At 56.5% G+C, this 21,953-nt stretch overlaps 1 pseudogene; it reads right to left on the reverse strand.

Annotated features, from left to right (window-relative positions):
- Positions 1-764: 764 nt before the first annotated feature.
- On the reverse strand, positions 765-15,787 carry LOC142440644 (cytosolic phospholipase A2 beta-like; annotated as a pseudogene).
- Positions 15,788-21,953: the final 6,166 nt, after the last annotated feature.

The raw sequence follows: 21,953 nt of genomic DNA on the forward strand, positions 1-21,953 counted from the left end.
GGCAGCTCCTGGTAAGGGGCAGCCCTTCCGAGGTCACACCTTCCTAGGCTCTTCCTCAAGGTGCTCTGACCCCCACCCGGCAAAGAGGGCAGCTACTGGCTGTGAGGGTGGGGCAGGGGTGCCCGAAGCAGACACCTCCTACGGGGCTTCCTGCTGGGAAAGGGTGGCACAGCACCAAGAGGCTGGCAACTCTTTGCGGGGCCAGGGAGATGTGTCCTTGTCTTGTTTCCTAAACTGGTCTTTGATGGTGGTACCAAAGGTCTCCCCATTTGTAGCAGCAATGACATCCTCAGACCGTTGGTGGGACGAGTCATATAATGTGTGCAGCCCCCGAGTCCCTGCGTACAGCATTCAGAGCAGCAGGGCGGGGGAGCCTGGGACCCTCCCCCCAGTGCCAGCACTCTACACCGGGCCCAGCCACCCCGAACCCCAACCCCACCCCATTTACACCCCGGCTGCCACAGCACCTCTGCACCCCACCTCTCCCGGTGCTTGGAGAAGAGGCCCACTGTGGCCTGCTCCAGGGGCCCAGGGCCCAGGACCAGAGCAGCTGCTGAGCTGTGGCAAGCCCGTAGTCACAGCTTCAGTTCACAGTGCAGATGGCCCTCTGTGAGGTGCTGGCAGCTCCTGCCCCGTCTGGGGTACCAGGGCATACACCCAAGGCTAGGAAGGGTGCTGCTGGGGCCAACCAGGCCCTCCGAGGCCCCAGAACACTGGGGGATGGCTCTCTGAGGCTGAGGCATGGTGTCACTCGGGGCGGGCTGTCAGTGCTGCCTCCTCTTCCGCACGGCCTCGCGCAGGGCAGCCGGCAGCCGCTCCTGGTTGTTGCAGATGTTGTAGTGGGCCAGGCCCAGAAGCTTGTCCAAGTCCTCTTGGCTATAGGTCACTTTCGAGTAGTGGTAGGGGGAGTCAGACGGAGACAGGTTCACCCGGCCGGCCTCCTGCTCCTCGGGTGTCCTAGGGACCCCTGTGCAGAGAGCACATCGTGGGCATGGAGGGGCAGGGTGCTGGGGTGGAGGGAGGGTCTGCTGGGTCGGGGAGGCTGGGACACCAGGAAGGGGGTGGCGGCAAGCTGGCTCACCAGGGGCTGAGTAGTCCCGGAAGGAGTCGTTGACCAGGGGGAAGTGCAGAATGACTGGGGCCTCAGGCCGGCCGGGATCAGAGAACTTGTGGCACTCCCGAGGCTGGCGCTCCTTATCCAGGCTGGGAGAGATGGGCGGGAACGGGATGCCCTGCTCTTGGCACATGCGGCCCACCAGCTGCAGCTGCCTTGGGCTCCCTTGGTCCTGGACACTGACGTCACATAGGACCAAGCATCAGTCGGAGTGGACAGCCGTGCCGCAGCCCCTCAGAGCTCCACCAAACGGACTGTAGCCATCACTGAGGCCAGCCATGAAGGGCACACACCTCTCACTAAATTAACACAGAAACTAAACGCTGAGTTGTCGACGGCCTGCAACCAGCCGGGGTGCAGGTGCAGCCAACCAGATTCACCATCATATCCTCTCCCCATTGCGGAGAAAGCCCCCTGATGGAGCGTGAATGAAACCCCAGTTCTTTTCACAGGGAGTGCTGGTGGTGAAACAGTTATGTGCTGGGCGAGGTTCTGCAGGTTCAGCACTGGGAAACCACCCGCTGCTCCATGGAGAGAGGGCCGAGCACCACGTTCCTGAACTTGTGCCTCCACGTTGGTAGCCACAGACTCTCCCTTAACAGCCATGCTGCCTTCAAGTGAGCACATGGCTGGTCTGATCTCCCTACAGAGGCAGACATCCTCTGGCTCTCTCTTCCTGCTGTCGCCCAGCCCCCCTCTCAGCTTCCCCCAATGCAGCTGTTAGGCTTCCTCACTTGTGAACTCAGCGTTACTGTCGATCCCACCCACCTTGTGGCGTATGTAACTACTGAATATGCATGTCTTAAGGCTACCTGTAACTACCCCAAGATAATACAGATGCTCTCTCTTCCCCCACTTCCTCGTGGTCCATCAAGAGGAGCTGAGGTGAGCATGCTATCATAAAACGTGCCTGACTCCTTTATTGTACTCTCGCTCCCCTATCTCTCCTAGCCTCTATGACTTTACTAGACCTTTACTATTTTATCGCCATACAATTGTGCCTACTGACCCATTGGTTGTTAGAGGCTGATTTCCTGTGACAAACTGCTCCGTGGGCATTTTTACTCCCGTAAGCAGTTCGATCTCGGAAACACACCAAGGGGGACCCGGTGAGTCAGCATGGACTCCATGGTGGGGATCCTGGTTTGGTTCTTTTGACATGGTGTGGTGGTTAGATATTATGTCCACTTGGACCTGCGTGAAAGTGCAGGGGTGGAGTCCCACCTGTCACTCAGGTGGAAGCCTGGTGATCCCTCCTTGGAAGGAAGGGGAGATGCTATGAGCCTCTTCCTCCTCGCTGGGATTCTGTCTCCAGGGACGGCCCCATGGGGCCACCAGCCTGGAGAGCCGCCGACTCGGCCGTGTTCACGCCAGCCTGGGCATTATCTGCCTGCAGCTACACAGAGGCTGAGGAAGGTTCTGACTAGTATGGTCTTGAATCACACTGGGCTGGGATGCCTTGCTGATCTAAAATGACTTCTTGATCTAAAGCTCTTTCTTTCTACACAAAGGAGTGTTGCTGCTTTTGTTTCTCTGGACAGCTCAGCCCATAGCATGTGGGTCCCTGTCTCGTAGGGTTGGGAGGAAGCCAGCAAGGCACACACTGTGAAGCCGCCCTAGCATCCTCGGGTGCCACTCATCAGCTCCCCCACCTGAAAGGTGGCATTTAAGTTGTAGTCCAGCGACAGGATGAGGTCCACGTCCCGGGTGGGCTGCAGGAGGGGCGGGCAGCTGGTGTTGACAAAGTAGCCCACGTCCAGCAGGCACAGGCGGGGCTCCCCAGGGGTCAGCTGGTTCGGGAGTCCATCCAGTTTGGTGTCTGGAGAAGTGGGCGGGGTGGGAGGGCAGCCTTGAGCACGGGTGCTGAGGACACCACGCTTGCTCCCCTGGTCAGTGGCAGTCACTGGCTGCTCCTGGAAAAAGACTCCACCCTCAGGCCCCACCCACCTGGCCCCAGCCCTGAAGCAACCTCCAGCCCCAGCTGAAGGAGAAAGCAGGAAACTCTACTTCCCACATCCCGTGGGGCCACACATGGAAGGCCTGGAGCCAAGGGGTGAGGTGAGGGGCCCAGGAGGGGCCTGGAGCCAAGGCCCACAGCTCTGGGAAGACATCAGGGGGCTGGACCCCGGTGGGAGAAGCTACCTTTCCAGGAGGAGAAGTGAGGGTGCTGGAAATAGTCTTTGTGGAACTGGAGACCACGCAGAAAGTTGTGGGTGGCCTGGGCAAGCGGACGCCACGTCAGGAGGCCAGAGAACAACTCCCCGATCCTCCCAGCCAGGCTGGGTGGCACTTCCATCTTCAGCACTGGGACCTGCTCCTTGTCTGCACAGCCAGGGAGTGGGGCGTGGGTGCTAGCCCAGTCTGAGGGCAGTGACCCCGGAGAGGGAAAGAGCTGAGACCAGTGCCCCCACCACCACACACACACAGAGCTGGGAGTCACATGCCCACCCCCAGCACCAGCCCCGGAGCCTGGGCACCTACCCAAGCTGGTCAGGGTCTGAGCCCAGCGATCCCAGAACGGACTGGACTCCGAGGACCAGTATAAGCTGTCTTGGAGGCTGGCTGCATATAGGTTGGTCCAGATACCTGGGAGCGCAGACACAAGGGGACGAGAGCCCCCATTCCTGTCACAGCCTGACCCTTCCCTGCTGCCCGCCTCAGTGATGGGGCTCCCCCAGAAACATCCTCCCCTCCCCCATTCTCTCTCCAAGACCCCCTCACCTTCCAGGAAGCAGATGCGGGACTCAGGCATCCTCTTCATCAGCCGCCCCATGAAGAACTCGGAGCCGAAGAGCTCGGAGGGGATGAAGGCACCTTACTTGGAGAAACCGAGCTCGTAGGGGGAGAAATCACACCACTCTGCGGTGGGAAGGGACCGCTGTTGGCCACCACCCTCCTGCCCACCCGAACCCACGCAGGGCAGCCACAAAGGACGGGGCGACTCCCCTCCAGTCCAAGTGACTCTGGGGTCATGGGTGTCTGGATTCACTCGGGTCCCGGACCAGAGTGTAAGGAGAAGGGCATGAAAAACTGCCTCCCCACACCATCCCAACCACCCCTTCCCCGACCCCTGGCCGCCCGGGGCCTCAACCAGCTGCCTCGACCTGCCTCCAAATTCAAAGGTGGACAGGCCGTGCCCCTTAGTGTTGAGGGCATAGTACATGGGGAGAGGTTTCTGGCCGTGCCTCAGAGCCTGTCGCTGCTCCGAGAGCTTGTGGACATCAGGCTGTAGGGAGATAACTCCGTGTAAACCCATTGCTGCCTGGTCTCTGGAGATCTCCCCTCGCCCTGCTACCCAGCAGGGCTGCCTCCAGGTCCAGGCCCGTCCCCATGGGCCGCCCTTCTGTACCCCATCATGTCGCATGGCCTCATTGATGAGGTCCCAGAAGTTGGTGAAGCAGGCCGGGTGTCCCAGGCGAGCGCGCTCCTCCAGCTCCTGGTAGTACCATTGCAGCTGGCTGGGAGCCAACACGCCCAGCTTGTTCTTGGTCACCTGCGTCTTCAGCAGTACGGTGGCGCCCCCCAGGTCCTTCTGCGACCACTCTGGATCCTTGTAGAGGTTTTCTAAGGTCCTAGGCAAAGCCAGAGGTCGGGGGCAGACAGGTTCCTCTAAGAGTCCCCCGAGACCTCACACCCCTTCGGACCTTCTCTCCCAGGGCAGCAGCCCGCAGGTGCCTTCCAGCTCCATGGAGACAGCCGAAGCCCATGGGGCACCTTGGGCATATCGCACCTGCCACCTGCCTCCTCGCAGACCTTCCAATCTAGTCAGGGAGGCCAAGGGGGCACTGGAGAAGCCTTACCACAGGCACCCCTGCCTCTGCCCACTCACCCCCAGATCCCACACTCAGCCTGCTCACCAAGTGGAGCCTGAGGCCCCTGTGATGTAGAAGACGCAGTCCAAGAGGCCCAGCTCCCTGAGGCCGGTCAGCTGCCCATACAGGGAAGTCATTGCCCGGACCCCTCCACCAGTAGCCATGATTGCCACCACTGGGACCTGGAAGGGCAGAGTACAGCTGGGCTCAAGGGAGGCCCTGCGGGGACTTCCAGTTGGTGGAGGGGAGGTCAGGGTGCGCCGGGCAGTAAAAACCACAGGAGGATAACACAGCAAGTCAAGTGGCCACTCAGTCCCCTGCCCCTGGCCCCACCACCAAGTTAGCGTAGGTCAGAGTCTGGTGGGGACCCATGGAGCAGGTCTGAGTCAGAGCAGCTGAGGAGAGTCATGTCAGGATAACCTCCTTCAGCAGGGTGGGTCCTTTCGGGTTTTGAAAACTCCAGGGAGCGTACAGGCCACAGGCCTTATCTCCCCATCCCCAGCCTGGGGAGTACGGCGGTCACTTCTTAAAAGACACAGGCTCACCTCAAAACCCCTAAATCAGCGTCCCTCTCCCCTTGCAAGGAGCTCATTTCCTTAGGAGCCAGCCCAACCAGCAGAGAGGCCTGGCCAGATGTCCACCGAGTTGTCTGAGAGGCCCAGTCTTAAAAGCAGCTCCAGGTCACGGGCCAACGCACAGAGAAGGGTAGCTACCCCTGGTGGGGCCCGTGGTTCTGACACTGCTCAGCCGCATTGGGCCCAAGATAACATCAAGAAAGCTCCGGGAAGTACAAGGGGGGTAGGTGGGCAGACGAGAGGCAAACACAAGTCCGCCTTACAACCAACCCTGGTCGGGCAATGGAAGTGTGGAGGCCCACTCAGCTCAACACTCGGCCTGAGACCCCCACACTCCTGCCCAGCCCGACAGACCTCGTCCTCCTGCAGGTCTCCCTCCAGCTGCAGGGCCTGCTGCAGGGCCTTGGCCACCACCTGCTTCCTCCTGCTCAGGAAGGCCTGCTCCTCAGCACACAGCTCGAAGCCCAGGCGCACGGCCAGCTCCCCTGGTCTGGGGGTGGGGTGGGGGGATGGACGGACAGTGAGGCAGTGCTCATCCTCGTCAGAAAAGAGAACACTGGGCCCATCTCCCTGCAAGATCCACGTCCATCTCTTCTCTCCCTTCAGCCTGCGTGCTGAAGCTTGGAGAGTGAGGGGGGGATGGTGGGCCCAGAGCCACACAAACACGCCCGGCATGACAGCAAGGCCAGCCGGCAGATGAGGGTGTCCCTGTGGCCAAAGGTGGCCCTGAGTCTCAGCTTCTCCCTCCCCTGCAACGCTGGACCAGGGCTACACTGGGGAGGGGGCACGGGGGCTGAGAAGGAACAAAGGCCTTTAAGTTGGGGCTGCTTATGCTCCCAGACACCGAGGGCCAGCAAAAGTTCTTGAAGGCCCAGCCACGTTGCTTCCACCCAAAAGGTTGCTTCCTTCTGGTCTTTGTGCTCCTCAAACCAGGCGTGTTACTCTCCTCAGCCCCCACCTCTCTCCCACCCAGTGAGGCCACACGCAGACTACAAGGCTGAGGAAGGACCCTCTCTGCTCTGAGCACCTTCCCAAGACTGGGAGCTCCCTGCTGCAGCCACCCGCTTGCTTCCGGTCCTCCAGGCCACCCAGCTGCACGTAGCGCCCTCCCTCCCCCGGCTGCTCTCCCCCAGCCCAGCCTCTCACCTGTCTTCTTTTCTCAGCTCCACCTTCATCAGAGGCTCCTGCAAACCAGCAAAACACCACTCAGAAAGGCTGGCACCTCCACCCCAACTTCGGCCCTGGGATGCCCCAGTCATCTCCACAGGGATGCACCCCCACAGCCCAGCCCAGGGGCTTGGCCCAAAAGAAAAGGGAGAGAAGGAGTCACCCCCTGCCACCACCCCCGCACTGGCCTGAGGCCCTGTCCCACCCCCACATCAAGGTCTCTTCCTCTGAGTGAAGAGTACCTGGGACGTAGGGAAGACCAGCCTCACGAGCTGGTCTGATGGCAGGGCCCTGAGTGGCACCTTCAGTTGCTCCTGGCGGGCGTTCTGCAAGGGGACTAAAACTGTACACTTACCCGAGTCTCAGAGCAGGGGTACCACCCGGCCCTGTGGGCCTGAATTCCAGGGGGTCAGTGGGGGGGGCACCCTACCTGCAGGTGGATACTCAGCTCCTGCTCCCAGCAGGTGGGGAAGTGGAAACGGAAGGAGTCACTGCCTACGGTGGCCTCCTGAGATCCCTCGTAGGATCCGGGGACCACAAGCTGATCTTTTCCCTTTGACTCTGGAGAAAGGAACCGAGGTAGGGGTGGGAGGGGGTTCCCTGCCCGTGAGGTGTCTCCCACCCCTGTGGCTGGCAGAGGCTGGGAGGAGTTACCCCCAGCCCAGCCCCCTCAGAGCAGGGTCATGGGAAAAGACCAGGTCTTGGTAAGCCCGGGCAGTTTCACCCCCAGCCCCTAGCCTTCGGAGGCTAAAGGTGGCTGGCAGCTTCTTCCAGGATGGGCAGCTGAGGAAGGGGGAAGACATAGGCTGAGGGCCAGGGCTGTCCTGGTGACCTGGGAGACTCACCCTTCTGGTCCCCGGCCTCCTTCAGCCGCACATGCAAGCGGGAAAGCTCACGGGCCTGTGTTGGGAAGAGAAGATTCATATGCCGCCCCTCCCACGCAAGGATACCTCACCACTACCCTTTCCCCTGCAGCCCGCGGTTCCTGCTCCTCAGTCCCATGTCCTCTGGAAATCATAGCCCCTCCAACTTTGCTCTTTCCTGGTCCAGACAGACTTGCAGCCAGGAGGGCAGGTGAGCAGATGGCCTGAGGGAGGGTGTGTCACTCACCACTACAATCCCAAAGCACTACTATGATCCCAAATCACTACTGTGATCCCAAATCACTACTATGATCCCAAATCACTACTATGATCATAAAGCACTACTATGATCCCAAAGCACTACTATGATCACAAAGCACTACTATGATCACAAATCACTACTATGATCCCAAAGCACTACTATGATCACAAAGCACTACTATGATCCCAAATCACTACTATGATCACAAAGCACTACTATGATCACAAAGCACTACTATGACCCCAAAGCACTACTATGATCCCAAAACACTACTATGATCCCAAATCACTACTATGATCACACAGCACTACTATGATCCCGAATCACTACTATGATCCCGAATTAGTACCATGATCCTAAGTCACCATTACCATCCCAAGTCACCACTATGATCCCGAATCACTACTATGATCCTGAATCAATCACTACAATGATCTGACTCACCACTAGGACACCGTTGCTGGTGAGCTGCTCTGCACAGTCTGTCCTGGGAAAAGCCATGAGCGGGGGTCAGGTTCTTGCCCCCAAGGAAGCCTAGGCAGTCCTTCCAACCACAGAGGGTCCCCGGGGAAGGACACCAGCCCTGAGCGCACGAGGCTCTCTCCTTCCAGAAGGGACAGATTTGACCCAGAGCCCCTCTCCCTACCTCGCAACCCCCAACTCCCCTGACCCCCGCAACCCCCAACTCACACACTCCGCAGGCGGAATTCAACGTCAAACCGCTCCCCACCCTGAAAAAGCAAGTTATAAAGGTAAGACGTGTGCATGTATGTGGGCATGCATGTGAGTGGTTGTGTGCACATGTGAGTGTGTGTGCATGTGTATCCACATGGCTGTGCATGTGTGAGTGTGACAGTGGTTGAGTGCGTGTGCTTGCTTGTGAGTGTACCTGTGTATGTGTGTGAGGCTGTGTGTGGGTGTGAATGTGAGTGTGAGTGTGTGTGTCAGTGTGGGTATGTGCAGATTCCAACCCAGATGCCAGCCAGGGGTGCCAATGCGGGGAGGGCTGCTGTCCATAATGTGGCCCCGAGGAGGGGGCCGCTCCTCGGGAAGCAGGTCCTGGTTGACAAGGGCCTCGGGCACCAGGGAAACCTGACCTCATGGTCTGTAAACAAGTTCTTTGAAGAGGGCATTTAAGCAGCATCCCGTTGGTGGTACCGAGGGTGGCCGCCCATGTGGAGTCTTGCCTGCAGGCTCAGCAAGAAGCTCTGGCGCCGGAACTCCCCAGGCAGCAGAGTGCCCACGTCAAACAGCACTGACAGCATGGGGACGTCGCTGGTCAGCAGGTCCTGGTCAAAGACTTTCAGCTCCACCATGTTCTGGAAGGGGAGCAGCGGGACAGGGCCATGGGGTGGGGGGTGGTGTGGGGGTGGCGCTGGGGGTACGCAGGACTGGGCTGAGGCAGGCCCACCTTGATCTGGCTGTGCACCTGGAAGTGGAAGCTCTGGTTCCAGACAGGGTTTCTGCAGTTGTTGACCGTGCGCGTCTGGAGCCGGTGGTTGCAGGCCGTGGGCAGCCACAGGGTCACATAGAATTCACGGTGGGTCACTTGGAGGAGAAGAAATGAGGGCCAATTCTCCCCCAAGCCACGCAGAGTTCACCACCAGAGGGATCCCTGGGGACGCACCAAGCCCCACCCTCCATCACCAGCCCTTGCCCATCACTCTTTGCAGCCCCTCCTCCCAGGACCTCGCAGGCCCAGCCCTCCTGTCACCTCCCACCGTCCCTGCCCTGCTCCAATTGCAACCTCAGTTCCCTTCTCCTCTCTCGGTCAACTCACCCACGTCCCTGGCAGGCAGGCTGTGGGCCTGCAGCACAAGAATGGTGAGCAGGCAGGTCCCGGGCAACTTGGCCTGCAGAGCAGCGGGGAGGGGACAAGCTTGCTGTGGGATGACATGACCAAAGGCCGCAGGCGATGGAAGGGAGGTTGGGGCACCTGTGAGGGCTCACCCTGCACCAACAGGGCCAAGGCCACCCAGAACCCCGAGTCTAGAAGAGACAGGGCACGTCCATAGGAACTTACACAATGCCCATGACAGGTCTGTCCCAAGGGCTATCCATACATTAACTCAGCCGACTACTACGCTGCCTCACGAGGAGGCGGAGGCATGGAGAGGTGACCCAGCAACTGGCCGGAGACCCAGAGGCAGGATCGCTGTGCTCTCCGCTTCCCTCTCCTGGAACCAGCAGGCTCCCATCTTGCCAGCTGTCTGCCCCAGCCCATGCCCTCGCTTACAAAGCTCTGGGTGGGCATACAGAAGGGCATGGAGGGAGCGGCCTGCTAGGACTAAGCTCCTGCTTGCTCACTCGCTCCTCCCTGTGCATCCCACCCCTGGTCAGGGGGAAGTTCTGGAAGCCACCTCTGTGCTGGGGCAGGTGGGAGGTTACCAGGCCAGGCAGCCCATGGGCGCCAAGCCCTGCGCCCTCCAGGTTCTCCGAGGGCAGAGGAACAAAGGACCCCAGGACTCCATCCCAAACCACCCCGGGCTCTGGGCTGAAGCCCTGCCAGGTGTGCTGGGGCCAGGGAGCGTGTGTCAGCACACCCTTTCACTGGCCTCCCAGCTGTCGTTGGAAGTCCCAGCTGCATGCACCCAGGGGTTCCTGGCAGAGGAAGAACCCGGGAAAGTCACCCATCTCATCAGTCTCAGGCCCCGACAGCCCAGGCAACTGACTCAGAGGGAGCAGGGGAGCAGCCAGGAGCCTCTCCCTGCCTAGAAGCTCTGTGGATCCGCAGCCCAGCCATGCCCCTACCCAAAGCTGGCAAACACGCCCCCTACACCTGAAGACCACCGTGGCCACAGCCCTCCAGAGAAAGCATTAGCTAGGACTCAGGTGGGGAGCAAGGGTCAGAGTGGGCTCCAGTGCCACGCCAGTCTTACCAGAGCCATGAGGCTGGGGGTCCCAGGCGGGGCGAGCAAAGGCAGCAGTAGCCACTGGGCCGAGGACTGTGGGGTTTTAAGCCAAAATCCAAGTATGTCCCAACTGGCCTCCCTAGCCCCTCCCACCTGCATCTTCCGCTCCGCCCAAGCCCCACACCCTGTCCAAGAAATGTGGCACCTCAGCCTATACTGGGGCTACTGACACCCTCCCATGGGCTCAAGGTCCCCCACCCCTGCTGGGTTCCTGGAAAACCCACTGCCCCCAGCAGACACCACCTGGGCCTGCCCAGCTGGGTCCTGCTTCCAGGACAGCTCACCAACCACCCGTGTGAGCAGGACAGGAAGGTATGGCTTGGAGGGGCCACAGGTCTGGGCAGCCGCCAGAGGTAGGGCAAGGGCAGAGTCCCCACCAACAAGGCTTGTAGCAACATCCAGGTACCAGAAGGACAGGAATGCCCAGTCTCCACTGAAGCAGACCCGGAGGAGGGGTGTATCCGGAGCCTATCATCACAGCAGGGGAGTGGCTGTTACTAAAAACAGCTCTTCAAAGCCAGGGCCTGGGCCACCTGGGTCCCCAGAGATGGCCAGGACTGGAGCTCCAGGTGGGCACCCAGGGGAAGGGGGCTCATCTCCCCTTTTGTGGGGGCAGCATGAGAAAGCCAGTTCCTTCTGCAGAGGAGCAGCCCAGGGGTGGGGGTGGGGCAGTTTATGTCCCCTGGTCCCTGTGCTGGTTAGGAGACACAGGCTCGTCCCCAGGCCACCAACCCCATCGCGAAGCAAACCAGAGTCCCAGTCAATGAGCCCTGGCAGAGAGTTAAAACAGGGTTGGCCTGCCGGACAGACCGGAGTACAAGCTGTGGTCCCTGGACAGACAGGGAGCTAGCTCCTCTCTCTGACATTTCCATCTGAACCCTCCCCGCCCTCCTGGAGACACAGAAATCCACAAGGGGCAGGTACCACATGGAGCCTCCCCGGCTTTATTGAGCATGTCTTTCGAGCGAGCGAGCGGGCCCTTACAGAAACCCTCTCCAGGCCCCAGGGCAGCCAGAAAGGTAGGGACCATCATTATGTCCACTTCACAGCTTTACAGAGGAGGGAGGACGCCGCAGCTGGCCTCCACCCACGGGGCTGCTTCACCTGCGTGGCAGCTTTCTGGGAACCCTGACCTAGACACCTGCCTGGCACTTCCTGGTCCTCCTCCTATCACCCACGATAGTCTCCAGGATCGGTCCCAACCCAAACGGGGTTCTGGGTCAGACAGATTGCAGGGTGTCTCTGTGGGGGCCTATCTGGGGAGGAGCCAGAGTGCCCCCTGAGCTGTGGGGGGGCACGTTCCCTGGGGGCTCCACTAGTCCAGGCCTGAGGCCTTGGTGAGGGTGTCGAGCAGTTGGAAGTAACTGTACTTGAGGTCATACTCCATGTCGTACCAGAAGTTCACTGTGGGGAGAGCAAGCACAGGAGTGGGTGGCCCAGCTCTGACCCAGAGCCTCCCCAGCCCACCCGCTGGCCGAGGCCAGCAGCTCCTCACCAGCAATGCAGCCCTGGGACTGCTGCACGTGGTGGAACCACAAGGCCGGCAGGTAGAGCATCTCGCCGGCCTGCATGGTGCAGCGGAGGGCCTGGGCCCCACGGTACTGTGGGTACCGGGACAGATCTGGTGTCAAGGGATCCAGTGGAAGCCAGGGCACCTGGGGACGGAGCAGGACCGGGGAACTCGGCCTTTGGCCTTGCCAACGGTAAGGGCCAAAGGTCCCCCTCCATCCGCCCTGGGAAGCCAGCCCCAGAAGGTGGGACCTTACGGAGGAAGGGGCCACCTTCCCAGGACTTTTGGGGCCCACTTGCTCCTCGGAGATGGATGAGCTTGCCCCTCCCTGAGGCCCAGGGCCAAGATGGACACCTTCTCCATGGCCTCTTCATCCACCACCTCAAAGGTGCCCGCCTCAGTGAGTCGGTAGGTTGCTGGGGTGTACAGCTCTGATGCCAGAGAAAAAGGGGGAGCTCAGCAAAGAGTGCTCCCAGCCCCTCACACCTCCTCCCAGCCTCTCCTGTTGGCTGCCTGGCCCCAGGGACACAGGCAGGGAAGCCTCGCTACCCTTCCTCTGGTTTGGGGCCCATGCGTAAGGCAGGTCCCAGCCCTACCATAGGGGATGAAGGGTCGATCGCTGGGCGGGTGAAACAGGAAATGTTTCTCTCCAGAGAGGACACAGTAGAGGTTTTCGTAGTGGTCCTTGTGCACTGCCAACACAAAGAAGGTCCTGGGCAGATTTGGCGGAGCAGGGCACATGAGAGGCAGAACCTGCCCACCCAGAGCCTTGCGCCTCAAGACAGCCAGGGGTGTAAAAACGAGAAAGTCCTGCGAATAAAGATTTCAACCTTCCATCCAAAGTGTCCCCTGATGTCTCCTTTACGCCCAGTACTAGTTCAACTTAGCCAGTAAAGGATCTCCATCCCTCTGCCATGAGCATGGTGCTCTTTTAAACTCCATCCGGGCTCAGACTGAAAACAGCCTCTTCAAAGAACAGCCAGGATCCTGGAGGACAATGAATTTATAAGGGGGAGGGGGAATCCCATTATTTTCTACACAGTTTCTGAAGCCCCCTCATTTCCCTCAGGGAGAAGAACTCGGGAAGGGAGGGTGAGAACGTTTGAACCAACTAGAGGGACTGAATCAATGTCACTGAGCTGTCAGCGTAGAAGCTTGGTGTGTGCTTTTGCTCTGTGTATTCTCAACGACATAGTCAAACCAGACTCCAGGAGATGCCCAGGGGGGGTCTGGGGTGGAGGGCATTCCAGATCCCAGCCACCAGGGACTTGGCACTCACCACACGCCCCATGCGGGTCATCTCTCCAAAGAGGTAAATATCCACGCATAGGGTTCTCCCAAGTTCACCTCCGGGGCCAACGTGCCCTCTGAGAGATGTCTAGTGCGCCCCCACACCAAAGTCATCCCACCCACCACGCTGCAACGCCGCTCCTCCTCTGTTCGCAGAATTGTAGACCGACCCTCCAGGCCAGCCTCCCACCCTTGGCCCCATCCTGGCTCCTCCCTGTCCCTGCATCCCAGAGACACCTACAGGACATCACTGCGGCCGCCTCCCCCAGCCAGAAGTTCACCGCCTCTGGCATCTTCCCTGCAGGACAGAGGAGGAGAGTTAGGAGCGGTTGTCCCCTGCAGGTTGGGTCTGGGATAACACCCAACAGGATATGGGCAGGGGTGCTGCGTGCGAGCGAGGGCCATCCCAGGGAAAAGTGGCGAAGAGGCCATGGTTTGGAGGGCTTGGGGAGTGGGCCCAGCCCCCCACAGGCAAAAGTTAGAGCACTAATCCTTTGCAGTCGGTCAACAGTCAAGGCTTCCAGGGCGGCAGGGCCTGACCCTGGCCATGGGGTGGTGGGTGTGGGCCAAGACAATCAATGTCACCGAGCTGTCAGTGTAGAAGCTTGGTGTGTGCTTCTGCTGTGTATTCTCAACGACTGTCCTCTGCCCCAGTCGCCCCCTCTCACCCAGAGCCTCGGAGGCCCAGGGCACGTGGGGCTCCAAGTCGGGCAGCAGCTGGGGCAGCTCGGTAAGCAGGTTAGAGCACTGCTTCTGCACGTAGAGCACGCCAGGGTGCCGGGCCCTGCCCTCCAGGACGTCCAACACACCTCACAGGGGCAGCAGGCGCTCGGCTGGCATCACGAAGTGGTCTCCGCGCACGGAATCAGCATAGCCATCTGTGGTCACCACTACGCTCATCTCCGTGGCACCCACCGTGGCCCTAGGGGAAGGGACTCTAAGAGCATGCCCACATGCCACAAGACAGCTCGCCCATCACCCTAGCCCAGCCCAGGGCTGCACCCACCTCAGATAGGGGAGCGACCACTTCTGCAGGGCATTGTGCATGATGCAGGGCCTGCTGGGGAAGACCCAGTCCCGGTAGATGTGCAGTGGCATCGGGGCCTCATCCAGGTAGGGCACGGTTGGAGGCACGCCAAGCTCTTAAGTGGGGTGGGAGGTAGATGTTGACATAAACAGCACCCAGCCACTTACGGATGAGATGCCCTCTCTGGGCAGGCCACAGGGTATCACTGGGCAGTGCTCACTGGGGAGGGACCAAGAGACTCTGGACCACCAGAAATAGAAGGGGATTTTCAAGGAGGAGGCTGCCGCACGCCTACTCCAGGAGGGGCCACACAGCCCAAGAGCAGGTGAGCAACATACTCTGGTGTCAACTTGTGGAGGGGTGGAGTCTAAGCTGTCATTCAGGTTGCAGCTTGATGACCTCATTTGGAGGTGCCCACGGAAATCAATAGCTCCCTTCCTGTGAGACATTCCTGCTGACAAGACACACAGAGCTACACTAGAGCCCTGGAGCCGCAGGGCTCACTTGGAGACCCCTGCTAGCGCTGGGATGCCTCCACCACCACTGGGTCCACAAGGCTTTCCACCCATTGGCCTGTGATCTTCCTGCATCAGCATCATTGCTTGTGTTTCATGAGTAGGAAGAGGGATTTATAGACTGGTATCGGACATATGGGCTAATATCAGACTTAAGGACTTGATCTGGACTGGGCTGGGATGTTTTCATAATGTACAATTTTTCTTTGATATAAAGTTCTCTTTTAAAACACATATAAGTGTCTATGAATTTGTTTCTCTGGTCAACTGGGGCTAACACAGCGGGACTCCTGCTTGGCCCAAACCCCAGTCCTCCCTGGGGCCAGACCCTTGGTTAGCTTCCCTAGCTGCGGTGGTGGACCTCTAGCGAAGTATAGAAAAGCAGCCTCAGGCACCACGCAGGGAGCTCCCCGTGGCTGGGGGCAGCAAGATGAAGGAAGAATGCCTTCCAACTGTGAATATTCACTGAATATTTTGGAATGTGCTCAGCCCTTGGCTTGGCCAGTGTGAATGGGTCCTTTCAAGATGCTGACAGCCTCATCGGGGAGACATGCCTATAACCTGAACGCCCTGGGTCTTCCATGATGGTACCGTGCTGTGTGCTGCCTGGGTGGCTTTCTCTTGCTGCCCTTCATAAAAATCACTGACTCCCTGTTGTGCTCCTGGCTGGCTCCTCGTCTCACCGAGTCTACCTACAAACACTCCCAACCTCCCTCGCCCTCACCTTCTCCTTCTCCCATGCCACCTCCTTTGGGGCCCCTCCACTCACAAGTCACCCCAAGAGCCTTCCTTCCCCCAGCTGGCTATCCTTCTTCTTTAGGAACTTGTGAACCACACCACCCACCGCCAACCCCCTCCCGGCCCCAGCCCACAACCATTTCTAGTAAACAAACAACAGTTGCCCTCGAGTCGATTCTGGTTCCTGGTGACCCGGGATGTCAGAGTGGACCTTTGCTCCACAGTTTGTGGCCCTGACTTTTCTGAAAAGGATTACATTTCGTTGGGGGTCCTTTAGGAGTAGGCAATGTGCACCGACCTTCCCATTAGTAAGACAAATGCTTAACCATGGACACCACCCCGGGGCTCTGAAAAACTCCTCGTTCCCTTCCTGCGTGCATGTCCACTTGACCACCTGCACCGTCAAGCACACTATCTACGGGCCCTGGTGGTGGTCGGTGCTTAAGCACGTGGCTGCTAACCAGGAGGGGGTTGATCTCAGTCCACCAGGTGCCCCTCGGGGGAGAGACATGGTGGCCAATCTTTTTCCTCAGACACAATACGGGGCAGTCCTACGACTCCAGTGACAGGTTTGCAAACAGGTTAATATACTATCTACTCAATTGATTTCCACTGGATAGCTGTCTCTGTCCCCGGCTAGAATGTGATCTCCATGAGGGTGGGGGTGTGGGTTACACCTTCCCAGGATGGAGCACAGTGCCCAGCACGCCCATGATCCCCAGTACACACTGGCTTAATGACTGGATGAAAGGCTTACAATATCTCCTGCCACAGTGAACTAACTGGTTCCTCTGGCTTAACTCCCCTCCTTCCAAAAGCATTTATCACCCCAGCTCCAGACAACCTCTTGAAAGGCAGCCTCATGTTGTCACTCTGAGCAAACCTCCTTTGATGACTTACCACTTGGAGAATAAAGTCTGCCTGGCCTTGGTAACGGGGCCCAACCCATTCTTCTCCTCTGATGAGCCTCTGCCTGGAGCCGGCCCCTTACCACACACCCTCCCTGCTCCCTGGCCCTGCAGCTCCCTCCATTCTTTCCCTTGGGTAGAGCAGAAGGTCCCCCCTGTGCTTCAAGGCCACTGCCCTCCCCCTGAACCACAAGGTCGCGCGCCTCCAGTGAAGTCATCCGATTAGTCTCACGGTCAGTGGGAAAGTTGGGATGTCTTTAACTAGATCAGAAATTGGAGCTGAATAGGAAGGTCCCAGGGGACCTGGGAAGGTGGAAAGGGAAGAGCTGATTGGTACTTGAAAGTCACTGGCAAAGAGGCAAGATGGATCCTGCCTAGTAGATACAGGAACGCGGAGGGGTGACACGTGGCCAAGCTGTGCCAGCCCACTGTAACAGGCACCGCGGAAGATGACTCAGTAAACCCCTGAGATTCTCACAGAAATTCTTAACAGAAGTGGTAACTGCTATTTTTAGCCCCTTTATGTTTTCTACTCTTCTTCCATTTTGATTTTCTTGCATTTGAATAGATTTCTTTTGGGGTACGGTCACTCTTCTATCCCAGGGCTTTGAAACGAGAGAATTTCAAAGGAGATCTAGACAATTCCTTTGACCCCATAATTCCTCTGCTAGTAATTTAACCAACCAAAAACACATTGGCAAAACGCTTCCCTCTCCCGAGCGCACCAACCTCTCTCCGACTCAGGGTGTTTGCCTTCCGTGAACTGCCCCCGCATGTGTCTGCACACTCCCTCCCTCCCTGCCCTTGAGTCTGTGCCCAAGAGCCACCTCCTCATTGAGGCCCGCTTTACTCACCCTATTGAACCTCCATCCCGGAGCCCCTCATTCCACTTAACTGATTTCCCCACATTTATCTTCTAACCTACTGTCTCTTCATTTAGTGTGCCTACGGCTAACTGTAAGGAACCCCGGTAGCTGCTAACAGCAAGGTCAGTGGTTCAAACCCATCGGCCACTCCTCAGGAGAAAATAGACGCTGTCTGCTCACTTAAAGAATTTCAGCCTCACTAACCCACCCAAGGGGAGCGGGTATTGTTTTTATCTCCACAGGGAAAGAGGGACCAGACTTCAACCCAATGCTCCAAGATGTGAATGCAGCATGCCAGCATGCAGTAGGGAACCAGTGGAGAGGTTTGAGGGGCCGGTCCCAATCCCAACTACTAAATGGACACCTGCCCCTCCCCCCAGAAGAATTTATTTCAAAGGGCGGCATTGAATCTGAAGCTCCGGGAGAGGGACATATCTGATCAGAGCACACGGGAGCAGAGGAAGGGGAACGAGGAGAGTGGAGCACACATCCTGGACCACCAGGCCATGGGGACGATATTTCCAATTAGAACAGCCAGTTCACAGAGAGGACCACATGGCCAGCCAAACTAGGAGACATGGCGCCCCTCACTGACTCATAGCCCTACAGGGGACAACAATGGAGACACAGTGTGGGAATTGCACCCAATATGATCCTGCCACACTGAGGCAAAACACTAAAGGGGTGCAACAGCAAGGGATTGGAGTGGCGAGGTCCCCAGGGAATGCTGAAGGTGGACTTTGGAGCCAGCATGGTGCCCCAACAGACTGGACTGGAAAACACTCCTAAAGGCCAACAAACAATCCTTGAACTAACTACAAGCTTTTTTTTCTTATTGTGTTTTGTTTTGGTTTTTGTCATTGGTTTGTTGTTGTTTTGCTGTATATTGTTTCTTGGTTTTGCTCTGTCTTGTTTTTGTGCATGTTATTACCTCCTCAGGTCTGTCTAAATAAGATAGGCTGGATGAACAATCTGGAGGAGAAAACAATGGAACCAACAGTTCCGAGGGGACATGGGAGAGGGGGAAGTGGGGGGAAAGGTAGTGGTGTTAACAAACCCAGGGACAAAGGAACAAGTGACCCAAATCGGTGGTGAGGAGGGTGTGGGAGGCTTGGTAGGGCATGATCAAGGGTAATGTAACCAAGAGGAATTGCTGAAACCCTGGTGGGGACTGAGCATGATAGTGGGAAAGGAGGAAAGTCAAAAAAGAAAATAGAGGAAAGAGCTGGGAGGCAAAGGGCATTTATAGAGTTCTAGATAAAGACATGTACATAGGCAAATATGTTTATATATGAGGATGGGGAAATAGATATGTTAGGTAGCTTAGCCTAGGTAATTGGGAAGTCCATTTACGCATGCCCAGGAGAACCAGCAAAGGACAAAGCTGGATTTTCCCGCCAGTGGGTGGAGATGGGCGTTACACCTGGAGCAGCCCAACTGGGCCAGGTTACTACAATTCAGCCAATGGGATCGACCTGGGGTCGTTCACCACGCCTCCCCCAGGAACCTTTAAGAAGGCAGGAACCGAGAGGGAGAGGGTCTGGTCATCTCCGTGGGAGGGCAGAGATCCTTGCGTGTCCCGGAGCAGTCTCTGCCAGGCCGCATGGTCAAAGGAATCCTATGGGTGCCGCGTAAAACCTGATGCTTCTTTGAACTTTCATTAAATTCACTTGGATCACGAGCCCGGCTTCAGCATAAAATCTTTCTCGCGCGGAGCCAAGGACCAAGGCTGAAATCTAGTCCCGGAGAGAGAGACCTTACAGATCTATGTGCACATATTTATAGGTTTAGTATTAAGGTAGCAGAAGGACCTTGGGCCTCCACTCAAGTACTCCCTCAATCAAAAATACTTTCTTCTTTTAAATTGACACTCTATGAGGCTCACCTTCCTGATACAACTGCTGAAGACAAAGCGGGTGAATAAGCAAATGTGGTGAAGAAAGCTGATGGTGCCCGGCTATCAAAAGATAATAGCATCTGAGGTCTTAAAGGCTTGAAGGTAAACGAGCGGCCATCTAACTCAGAAGCAACAAAGCCCACATGGAAGAAGCACACCAGCCTGTGTGATCAAGAGGTGCCGAAGCCATCACTTATCAGGCATCAAAGAACAAAAATTCATATCATTGTGTGCTCACCTCCCTGATTTGATCGCTGAAGACAAATGGGTGCATAAGCAAATGTGGTGAAGAAAGCTGATGGTGCCCGGCTATAGAGTCGGGGTCTTAAAGGTTTGAAGGTAAACAAGCAGCCATCTAGCTCAGAAGCAAAAAAAGCCCACATGGACAAAGCACACCAGCCTGTGCGATCACGAGGTGTTGAAGGGATCAGGTATCAGGCATCATCAGAACAAAAAATTATATCATAGTGAATGAGGGGTGGAGTGCAGAGTGGAGACCCAAAGTCCATTTGTGGGCCACTGGACAACACCCCCTTACAGAAGGGTCTCGGGGAGGAGACAAGCCAGTCAGGGTGCGATGTAGCAATGATGAAAAATACAACTTTCCTTAAGTTCCTAAATGCTTCCTCCTCCCCCACTCTCATGATCCCAATTCTACCTTGCAAGTCTGCCTAGACCAGAGGATGTACACTGGTACAGATGGGAACTGGAAACACAGGGAATCAAGGGCAGATGATCCCTTCAGGACCAGTGGTGTGAGTGGTGATGCTGGGAGGGTAGAGGGAGGATGGGTTGGAAACGGGGAACCAATTACAAGGATCTACATGTGACCTCCTCTCTGGGGGACGGACAACAGAGGGGTGGGTGAAGGGAGATATCGGACAGGGAAAGATATGGCAAGATAATAATTTATAAATTATCAAGGGTTCATGAGGGAGGGGGGAACAGGGAGGGAGGGAAAAAATGAGGACCTGATGCTAGGGGCTTAGGTGGAGAGCAAATGTTTTGAGAACGATGAGGGCAATGAATGTACGGATGGGCTTTACATAATTGATGTGTATATGGATTGTGATGGGAGTTGTATGAGTCCCTAATAAAAAGATTCTTTAAAAATATGTTGTGCTTCCATACACCAGCAGCAAACAATCGGAAAAGGAAAGAAAGAGAACAATTCCATTTCTAATACCATGTAAACAACTAAAGGACTGAGGAATAATTTTTTTAATAAATCGTTTTATTGGGGCTCATACAACTCTTATCAGAATCCATACATACATCAATTGAGTAAAGCACCCTTATACATTCGTTGTCTTCATCATTCTCAAAATTCGTCTTCCACTTGGGTTCCTGGAATCAGCTTTTTCCTTTTTTTCCCCTCCCTTCCCTCTCCGCTCCCCCTCCCCCTTGAACCCTTAATAGTTTATAAATTATTATTTTATCTTATCTTACACTGCCCCGCGTCTCCCCTCACCCACCGTTGCATTGCCCATTTCCCAGAAAGGAGGTTACATGTAGATGGGACTGAGGAATAATTTAATGAGGGAGATAAATACTAAAAATACTTCTGAGGGAATTTAAAGAAGACATAAATAAATTAGAAGGCTTAATATTGTTAAGATGACAATATGACCAAAGTGATCTGCAATCCCTATAAAAATTCCAACAGCTTTTATGTTCCTTTTAGGGGAACGGAAAGTCAATTCTCAAATTCACATGATTGCAAAGGGCCTCAAATAGTAAAAATGATCTTGAAAAAAAGAAGAACAAAATAGGAGGTTTCAAAATAAAATAAAAAATAAATTTTTAAAAATAGGAAGTTTCATCCTTTCCAATTTAAAAATGTACTGTAACGTTGTTAGGCAGACTAGCGCAGGGATGGGATGTCCCTTAAGCCATGCCCAGAGAGCCAGGCAAGGGAACAAAGAGCGGCACACTGCACATGCTCAGAGGCTCAGGTTTCCCACCAGTGGGATTGGGTGGGTGCTAAACCTGGATCGGCCCACCTGAGCCAGGTGAATTCAATTCAGCCAATGGGGTCCATCTGGGGTCGTCCACCATGCCTCCCCCTGGAATCCATGAAAAGGGAGGGGTGGGGGAGGGGGAGGGGGAGAAGGGAGAGAGAAAGTGAGTCAGAGAGAGAGAGAGAGAGAGAGAGAGAGAGAGAGAGAGAGAGAGAGAGAGAGATCGAGATCTAACAGAGAGCAGAGAGTCGCAGGGAAGGAGAGATCTTTGCGTGACGCTGAGCAGCTTCAGCCAGGCTGCATGGTCGGCGGAGTCCTATGGGTGCTGTGTAAAACCTGAAACTTCTTCTACCTCTCATCAAACTCACTTGGTTCACGAACCAGGCTCCGGCGTGAATTCTTTCTAACGAGGTACAACTCGATCTCCCGAGAGATCTAACAAAGCCACAATCATCAAAAGAGTGTGGTATTCCTAAGAGGGCAGTCCAAGGAGTAGAAATGAGAATCAAGAAATACACCCGTACACCTATGGTAAC

Source organism: Tenrec ecaudatus, chromosome 1 (genome assembly GCF_050624435.1).
Source record: "Tenrec ecaudatus isolate mTenEca1 chromosome 1, mTenEca1.hap1, whole genome shotgun sequence".
NCBI classification, from domain to species: domain Eukaryota; kingdom Metazoa; phylum Chordata; class Mammalia; order Afrosoricida; family Tenrecidae; genus Tenrec; species Tenrec ecaudatus.